The 9,534-nt window shown below is 41.1% G+C and overlaps 2 long non-coding RNA genes across 2 annotated transcripts; one reads left to right on the top strand and one right to left on the bottom strand.

Moving 5' to 3' along the window:
- Positions 1-777: 777 nt before the first annotated feature.
- LOC112494089 lies at positions 778-4,652 on the bottom strand. The gene is made up of 3 exons (XR_003059221.1): positions 4,312-4,652; positions 2,412-2,583; positions 778-824 (listed from the first exon to the last, which is right to left on the bottom strand). It is a non-coding gene; the product is annotated as an uncharacterized LOC112494089 (long non-coding RNA).
- A 301-nt stretch (positions 4,653-4,953) lies between these two features.
- LOC112494088 lies at positions 4,954-8,887 on the top strand. Its single transcript, XR_003059220.1, has 3 exons — positions 4,954-5,931; positions 6,993-7,157; positions 8,155-8,887. It is a non-coding gene; the product is annotated as an uncharacterized LOC112494088 (long non-coding RNA).
- The last annotated feature ends 647 nt before the right edge of the window (positions 8,888-9,534 follow it).

Below are 9,534 nucleotides of genomic sequence, written 5' to 3'. Positions count from 1 at the left end.
CAGCAGTCGCGTTTAAGGGCCCTGCTAGCAGCAACGTGAGAAAGAGTCTGTTGAATAATTCTGGGATATTATTTTACCATACCGACGTTTTTTAACCTCCGTTCTCGCAGCTGTTGCCAAACAGCTGTAATGGCAATGATCGAAAGAACCTTCCATTAACTCCCTCACCGGGAAACGTAGTGCCCTGAGTTTTCGGGCTACACTCCAAGCGTTCAATTTTATTCATTTTCCTCTCTTTTTACCCTGTACCCCTTTTTTTTAAAACTTTTTCTTGCCCAAAGGTTCTACCTCAACGAGGGTTACCAGATACCACGCGTTTACGGAATTCCGTATACCTTTCTCATCTTGGGATAATTTCTCGCTCGTGCCACGTCCGCACGCGATTTTAAGTTGCACCGTTCTTAAATCGACCACCACACTCATTTGCATGCCATCGTTATTCATATAGTCATATAGATAATATAGATGAAACGAATGGTTATCTGCTAGTGAAAAAAAAAAAAATGATTTAACCAAAAAAAGAACAGCTTTCACACGCTGTTGGTGTAAATGCGAATTTACCTTTTATTCAAATATCTCTTTATATTTCCCATAATATCATTTATCTACTTGAGAAAGTATATACAGAATTGTGCGTACACCTGTCACGAAGCTGCGTATATCACTGAGGTATTCGTTGAGGTTTTCTTCAGGTTTTTTCTCGATATTGATTATCCCATCAGCCAAGGGTTTATGTAACGTTAAAGTGAAAAACCACTAAACGTAAATAATCCTTGTACACCTGCGAATTCTATCGCTATGAAATCACACGACAGCCGGCAACCCTTGAAAAAAGATTGGATTATCAACATATAAATACATAATTAGATAGTCGTGTTATTATTCTAAGTGGCTACGAAGGTCAAATCTCATTCTAATAAAACGTTGTCTCTTCTGTCGGAATATCGAAGCGGATAGATATCGGATCCTTGATGTCTCGGCAGGAGGGCCCATCTTTCCAGGAAAGACGCTCAGGTCGCTATCGTCACTGGCATGAACCCGTTCCTGGTCATCAATCATCATAAGGCAATCGATCTGACGCGATTGGTCCGGCGCGATAGAAGCAGAAAGAAAATAAGAGAAGGTCGTTGAATTAAAAAAAGAAATGCGAGAAGAAGCCAAGAGCGATAAAGAGCGATAGGGTCGGGCTAAGATTCGGCTTGTAATTGTTGGGTAATTATGACAGCCGTCTAGTGACAGGAGGACTCGTCTATGTGGAAAGACGAGAAAGACGCTGTGGGAGCCGGTTAGGTAGCCTCTACTATCCATTGCTCAACTCCTGGTGAGTGCTTTTATCGTCAAGTCACAGGGTATAATGTATGCAACGATCATATAGACTCAATCGTGTTAAATTGTCGTAGAGTTGGCAGTATTGACGTCGCTGAGTTTTCATCCTTGTAGATGTGACTTAAACGTTCTGACTTGGTACGATCGATCAGGTTGGAATCTCAATGGACAAAGATGTGAATGGCACTTGAGAGACTTTGTGTTTACGCAAAGTCCTCTTCATCCACTCGTTCTATCCTTGAAGCCAATAGAGCGTAATTACGTAAGTACTTGGGACGTTCCTTGAGATTTTTGGAAGTTAGCGGAATTAAGCTAAGCTACTATCCTCGTGACAAGAGGAATAAATGTATTATGGTTTGTTGCGCTCTTGATCTCTCTTGGACCGATCGCAGGGACTTTTAACGGAACAGATCGAATTGTTGATGAATCTAATTTTTTTTCGGTACGAATCGATCGAGTGAAAATTTTCTTATCGGGTAAACTCTGTTGATTTGATTTATAGTAACTTTCGATAAGGAGTGACTCGAAACGTGGGATTTTAATTTTTCTAGTTATATTTTTTCCCTGGAAACTTTTTTTTATTTTCTTTTTTTGTTATGAATCATTGCACCGGCGGCACTCATTCGCCATATGTTGCCAAGAGCGCAGCATCGCTAGTTCCCGTCCTCGATGGATATATTAGATACAGATATAGAGTACCACGGTAGCGTCTGAATCGATTTTGGATAAAAGTAAATAACCGACGGCATCTTGAGGGAGGTTTCGGGTGGTTGAGAAAGGTATGAGATGGTTGAGGGTGGCTCGGCGTAGTCGAGGGCAGAAGCGTAACGGTGAAGGGTGGAGGGTAAAGTTGATATCAGGAACGGAGAAGGTTGAAGGTGGAAGGTGGAAGGTCCCCCGGCGCCTATATGAAGCACTCTGACTCTATGGCCTATTTGCGAGATGGCATGGGGCAGCTGACATTCTAGAATTTATTCTCTTCTTCGCGACTCTCTTCTCTCCTCGTCGTGTCCCACCCAGCGAAATTACAGCGCGCTCACTCGAGCCTCGAGAACCCTCGATTTGGATTCGCCAAGGGTGCTTACTTTCATGGCTATTTATACGACACTCCTTAGCATCGCGAGGGCACCCGGCTCAGATATTAGCGTACGCTAAGTAGATATTCAGCAAAAATCCGAATGTTCTAGATCGATGAAGTATTTCCTGATTCGGATTGGTCCCAAGTCGATGCGCGTCCCGGAAGTGCGGCTGACGTCACTAAGAATGAAAAAAGGAAGATACGAAGAAATAAGAGAAGCAATTTGGTTAATCAATTCAGCGAGGCATAAATACGTATGTAGCTATCACTAAAATGTAGCTACTGTCATCTTGGTAAATAATGTATTTGAGAGACGGTACTGTTATCTCGTGAGTTATGGTGGAAATTTTTCAAAAGTCTAAGAAAACGTTGCCCCGGGCTTCCGGCCTCGTGTTATGTTACTTTATGTGCCACTGGCTCACCGCTGAATGCAAAGCGCGGCTTTTCCCTTATCTTCTCTTCTCGACTGGCGCACGAGGACTTGGTGCAAAAACGAAGAGTCCTTCAGGACTCAACGTAGCGGCGGCAGGGACGGCAGGGCGGCTATAGTTACGGCGCTAATGGAAATGAGCCCTGTCGTTGACCCCGTGCTTTTTAGTAAAAACTGTTTTTTACATGCTGCTTTAGTCAAATGGTTTATTCCACCTGCTTTTGCATTTCGTGTGTATACGTATTATTATACTGAACGTATAATGAATTCAAAACGGACTGATTTGATTAAAATTTTTTGTATACAATAGTCTCAACTCACAGATAGAACTTCGTCAAATAATTGATAATAAATTCGGGAATTTCGTAAACCCATCATAAATATATAATACCGCCTATTTGGTTCTCCTGAATATATAACGTTTAGTTGGTCAGTGCTTTTCGTTACGCACATTGATTTATTTAATGGATACGTCCGTTAAACCTCGTTGTAGAAAATATCGATTGATGAACGTTACTTTTTATCCTTATGATTACCGTTTTTAATAGTGATAGTTTGTGTGTAGGTCACGTGATAAAAATTTTATAATTTTTCAAATGCCACCTGTATATATGAAATTTCGAAAAATATCAACATTTTTTATTTATCGAATATAAGCTATAATATAGAATATGGTATAGTACAATGATGGTGACTGTAGATAAATATCATTTTATGGAATACGTCAATGAGTACCGTTACGCAAGTCGAATCATCAACCAAAAAAGTAATAGCCATATATTTCATCATTTTATGATCTATAAAATTAATCGAGATAATAATAACCTTAAGTAGTAAATGCCTGAAATACATTTCCTTCGACAGAATCGGACTTACGTATATATGCCTGTAGACAGAGAACTGAATAAACATTGTCATTAAGGATTACGTCACGTTCTGTAAAAAGTAATAAAAGTTGTAGTTGAAAGTGACAAGTCACTCTTCTATTTTCCATAATTCTATTCCCTGAAATATCGAAGTTAATACAACATCTCATATTCTGTACTTTGTACTCTAGGGAAATTAACAATGCGATTAGTATTCATTGTAATGCCCTTAATCCAGTACCTTTTGATCGTAGAAGTCGCGTGTCAAGTCCACAGACTGATTCGTGAATGATTAATTTAAATCGAATAACTTCGCACAATGAAGATACCAAAATGTTTCGACCCGACGTGCTTGTGGCTTCTATAGTGTACTTTAATTTCCAGCAAACTGTCACAATTCCATTTTCTGCTACAGTATAATAAAGCGACGTCGTTTTCCAGAAACCAATTTCAGACAGTTCGCGAGACAATTTGCGATGGATTTTGTACAGTGAAGAAAAGTCGTGGAGCACGAGAAGAAAAGCAAGAACCGATTTATCTATAAAAGATCTTGGGTAAGGAGTGTCCAGGAACAGTGAGAAAATATTTTCTGACGCCTTCTCCTTACTTACCATTATTGTGCAGTTGTAGGGTTACTCGAAGAATGAGATACAATCAGGTAGTCCCGTAAAAATATATCATCCACAAAGATTCAGGATTATTATCCAATAAACACGGAGCTATTTAATAAATAAAATCATCGGACATCTTATGGTAAAACACATAATTTCTCGAATACTCATCCTTTTCCATCGCATACCAATAACGTGTCCGTTCAAACTGACTACGTATAAAACGATTAAACCTGGGAACATGACTCCAAAGAAAAGCCAGGAAAGAACGTCATCTTAAAAGACAAACGTACCGTTATGGAACACAAATCGCGGACGTATTTTATAAACCGATCATACTTAGCACTTGGCGCGGTCCAGTGCGTTTGCGTGCATTCCCGTGGTATTTATATCCACCATTAACGTGGACCGTGACCCCAACCAGGAATGGGTACATATAGTACTCATACCTCTTTATTGGTCGGGAAGTCGAGTGGGCTGCAGATCCAGGCGAAAGAGAGGAACGAAGTAGAGACGAAGAATAAGCTGTGTATATATATACATACATCTATGTATATTTATCTATGTAGAGAGTGTGAGGGAGGGGGGAGGGGATTGATAAGGAAAAGGTGAGAGACAGAAAGCCGCAGTAGTAGACCCGACGCCCAGGAGTGTAGAAGCTGCTGGAGAGATTATATAGACGAGAGAGGAAGAGGGATGCTGGAGAGAAAGAGGATCCAGGAGAATCTGGACGCCGGAGGCCTCCGCTCAGCTCGCCTGGTATTCGGAGCGTGTCTGATTGTCTCCTCTTCTAGCATCCTCCAACGGCCCTTTGCTGGAGCCAGTTCACACAGCAGACGGAAGGACAGGAGGACAGGAGGACAGAAGGACAGGAGGACCGGAGGACAGAGGGTCGGGACGCTACAGGCTGAGATTGCACTGCACTTCAGACTTCAGACGCTACAGCGCTAGACTGTCTGGCGAAGAGCATTTTAGTTTTTCGCTAATAACGAGTGTGTAGCCACGGATATAATGATTGCACAGCATTACCGTCTTCTTATCTCTCAGGATTCATACGTCTATGGACAGTCATACTTCGGTTGGCTTGCCTGATTCTTCCGACGTTCGTCTTCGAGTACCTCACTTCCTGCCGTCTATTGATGACCTTGGGATTTGACCTAGCGCATATAGCTGTGAACTCACAAATAGCTTTACGGAAGAGGCTTTTGGATACTGATGGATGACTGATCCCTGGTGATGTATATCGAGGTTCCAAGACGGACGGTATAGTCGGGAAAATAAGACGTGGGACGCAACTCTGAAACGTTTCCACTCGAATTTACTAATCTGGGAATGGTAGCAGAGAAATTGAGTATTGGATACGTCAATGTGGAGCAGGATTGTCAGTGCTGGTACGGTACCGTTTGAGCTCCGTGGATTTATGGTCAGGGTGATGTATGGTGATCTTTGGGAACGAGTGCCATTGGTTCTGAGAATGCCTAATTAAGGGCTAAAAATACTCCGAGTACAAAGCCTTGGGTCCAGGGACACAGGGGACCGCTCCAATGCTGCCGAGGTGGGTGCGAGCAACGAGAGAACGAAAAGTCTGGCCGGTATCGCTGCGGAGATCAGCGAGGCATTGTAAGAGTTGTAAATAAATCCTTAATGATCCCCCCAACTAATTATACGAGTCCAGGAGACACTGGGTATATCTTATAACCGGCACATGGATCTACGGCCAATTAGTAATTAATAACGACGTAGGGCGACGACTTGCTTGTCGCCTTGATTGTATTCAATTTCTATACATTGGAAGGATTTTTTAAGTTGCCTAATTTCATGCTCAGAAGTACATGCGTTGCATCGCGTCATTATACTGTTACGCGGTAACACGAGAATGTTCCTATGGCTATCGAACGATTTAATTGAACGTCCGCCTTTATATTTTCTAAACAATCGTTTAATCCTCTTGTACGTGGATTTTCGGATGATCCGCGTAATTCGGAGATGACTTTTTTCTCCCCCCTCCTCCTCCCCCCTTTTCTCTTTTAATTCGCCACTGTATTGACGGGGGCATCCCATCCATCAGTTTTAATACGTTTATCGCCCGTAAACAACTTGGGTATTCAATTATTCCAACCCCCAGATTTACAGCGTCATCATCCAATATTCATGCCGAAAATTGGAACAGCTATAAATTTTACATAATTCGAAAACAAGAGCAGGGCCACGCTGTAGAAAAACGACCTGCGGCGGGCAGCGCGCGAAACAAGCGCAAAAGCGTTGCCCACCGGCCTTAAACATATTCATAACATGGGCATAACACACAGTATGTAACATCAATGCGCCTATCAAATAACCGTAAAAAGATAATGGCCTGATAATACGACGGAGCCTACACTACGTATGATAGTGACTTATTCGCCGTGCCGATAATAAATTTCACTGTCGGCGCACGATCACTTTCCGTATACCCTTTGTGCGTTCACTTCTCCTTTACAATTATTTCCAATAGCCCGTCGCCGAAAGATACGGCACCACGCCATGAAAAATTATTAACCCCATTAATTTTCTTGCTCCCCTTTATCCACCTGGGTATACCTATAACCCCGTGTCGCGTATTGAATTAGCTGAGAAAAAATAACAATCACCATCCGCTAGTCATTTTTTATGTTTCATATAAATTTTTTTTTATTTTACAGGTAAGCTGCCCCATTGATTCCAGACAGTCATTTTCATCGATTTCTACATTGGTGAGCGCAGCTATCATATTGACTGAAGAATTATTTTATATCCGATGAGAAAAAAAGTCCAAATCTGAATGGAACTTTTGAGAGAAAAAAAAAAAGATTATTTACCCATTAAAGGTAATTAATATACGCGTGTCGTGTCTTGTGTGAATATTAATTAGAAGTTTAATCGAGTTATAATATCGCAGGTTCTTAAGAATCTATGCTACCCGTAGTTCCTTTCTAAACAATTGCACTAGTCTTACGTAGTGTTTACACGAAATTACTTAGGAAGTTCCTAGGGAGTGTGACAGGTACATTTTCAGAGCACTGAAGTATAGTTACACGAAGAAGTGCACGGGAGAAAACCAGGTAAGTCAATTAAAGAGAAGACACCTGACTCGAACCTCGTTTCAAGGTAAGAATATACACTCGAGTCAGAGTGTCTTAGTCATTTTCTAATCTTACGAGTAGCCCAAACTCTCTTCGAGGGTGCACTCGTTCGTTGAGCAGTCACGGACGCACTACGTAATCACGCATCCAATCACGCAGGTGGGTACAAGAAGTCCATTCATATTTTCGAGAACTCGTAAAACCAAACAGCTCCTCAACCTCTTGGCCTGCATCGGTGAGATTATCCTCCATTATGTAAATATAGCTCGACGCGTGTGAGCACATGTGTTGCGCTGGTACTCCTCATACTGTATCTAAAAAAAAAAACCACGTGTCGAGATGAACTTGCTAGGCGCCTCCTGCTACTATACCTATCAGGAATCACTGTACGATGCTGAGATATAGCCTAAGGTATAGGTATCTACGAGTACATTGCACGTTATCGATGCCTTCCTGACAGTTTCAATATTATTTTTCCCCATCTGTATGATCTTACTAGTTTCAGATCTGCAGTAGATCGAAATGCAAACTGATTTGTATATTGAATAATATGACCTTAAATCACGTATTTTAGAATTTTTGTATACACGACGAAAACTCGAATTTCTTATCGATCGATTACCAATTGTAGTTTGCTGTAATCAATTCATAAGTTTTACTGTTGATTCTTTTCCTTTACTTTTATCTTTATTGATTCGAGACGTAAAAACATTCGACTGTATTTCTTTGTGTGTTTTATTAGGCTGGACCAGCACACGTATTTTGAGCGTAACAGATGATCAACAGCAGTGCAAGTCGCGTTGAAGAGTAGTGCCAAGAAAGGATGTAGGAAAGGAAAAATTGTGGAAACGGAAGGAAGCACGTATAGAAAGGGAAAAGAGATCAATAAAAAAATCTTGTGAAATGGACCCTTCTTCGCCCATTTCTTGCTTGACGAAATTCGGAGCAGGTTACACGTAAGGAACCACGTTCGTCACCGGAAGCGAACCACGTTAACCGTCGATCAGCGCCCAAAGTGTTCCCGACAGAGGTGATTAGAAGTTACTGGGTGACTGTAAGTGCACCCATACACCAAGTGGAGTAGCACAATCGATCTGACAATAGTCGGTTCACGCAGATAGAAAAAATAATTGTGAAATTGTTAAGAAGGCATGAATAACGTGTACGAATTTATTTTTCGATATAAACAGTATTACCAACCTATCGACGTGATACTAAACATACGTATAAGTAATTCCCACTGTCGATTCCACCTTTATAATTATAACTCACAATGATAAGCAGGAAAATAATAAGGTAGAATTATCAAGACTTAAATCACGTTCTGTATTTTTGAGATAATAATCATAGTCAATTTTTAATTGAACAATAGATAATAATTAGCCATAGTTAATCAAGCAATGTTAACGTGAAATGTACGCGCGAGCCTGCTAACGCGTAAAGCAGCGTAAATAAACTAGTTTCGGTTATCCCGAATCCCCTCTTCAATTTCGCATATAAACTATTTGCGCAACCCTCGAAATTACTGCATAAGCATTGTAAGCGTTACGCGCAAACCGGTTTAAACTTTAAACTAGACCGCGCGCAGATTGCGAATAACTACTTCAGCGGAATAATGCATCTACCTTTAGATAATGCCGCTCCGGTACGTAAGTCTAGTACGTAACGTAATATAACCTATTTGTACGTATATCTGTATATACCGTATGACTGGTATAGTCGCGATAGGTGTATACCGTAGTCGCATCCATTTCGCTCGAAAGGATACGACATTGGGAATGAGAGGAATAGGAGAGTCTACATTGCTCCAGGGGTTCGCTATATACATATGTATGTTTATATACCCAGTAACGAGTGGAGCAACAGTACGTGAATGCATATGGTATATTGTGCATGTGTGTTAATAGTTATACGTATGCCTATACGTATATAGTCACGTCTAAAGGATCCTTTAGGGAAGTCCGTGATGATTAGTATAATATATGTATATTATATGGTACAGCATATAATATATCCAGTCGAGAAGGCATCTGCGTTCGGGAATGTTCGGGTGCATTCGGGTTCTTAGGGGAAGTTTCTATACCTGTATACATATAGGCATAGTCAGCGTCTGCTACGAGAT

This window comes from Cephus cinctus, unplaced genomic scaffold (assembly GCF_000341935.2).
Source record: "Cephus cinctus unplaced genomic scaffold, Ccin1 Ccin1_scaffold0265, whole genome shotgun sequence".
Classification (NCBI taxonomy): domain Eukaryota; kingdom Metazoa; phylum Arthropoda; class Insecta; order Hymenoptera; family Cephidae; genus Cephus; species Cephus cinctus.
The sequence above is the reverse complement of the archived record's forward strand: the minus strand, read 5'-3'. Positions and strand labels throughout refer to the sequence as shown.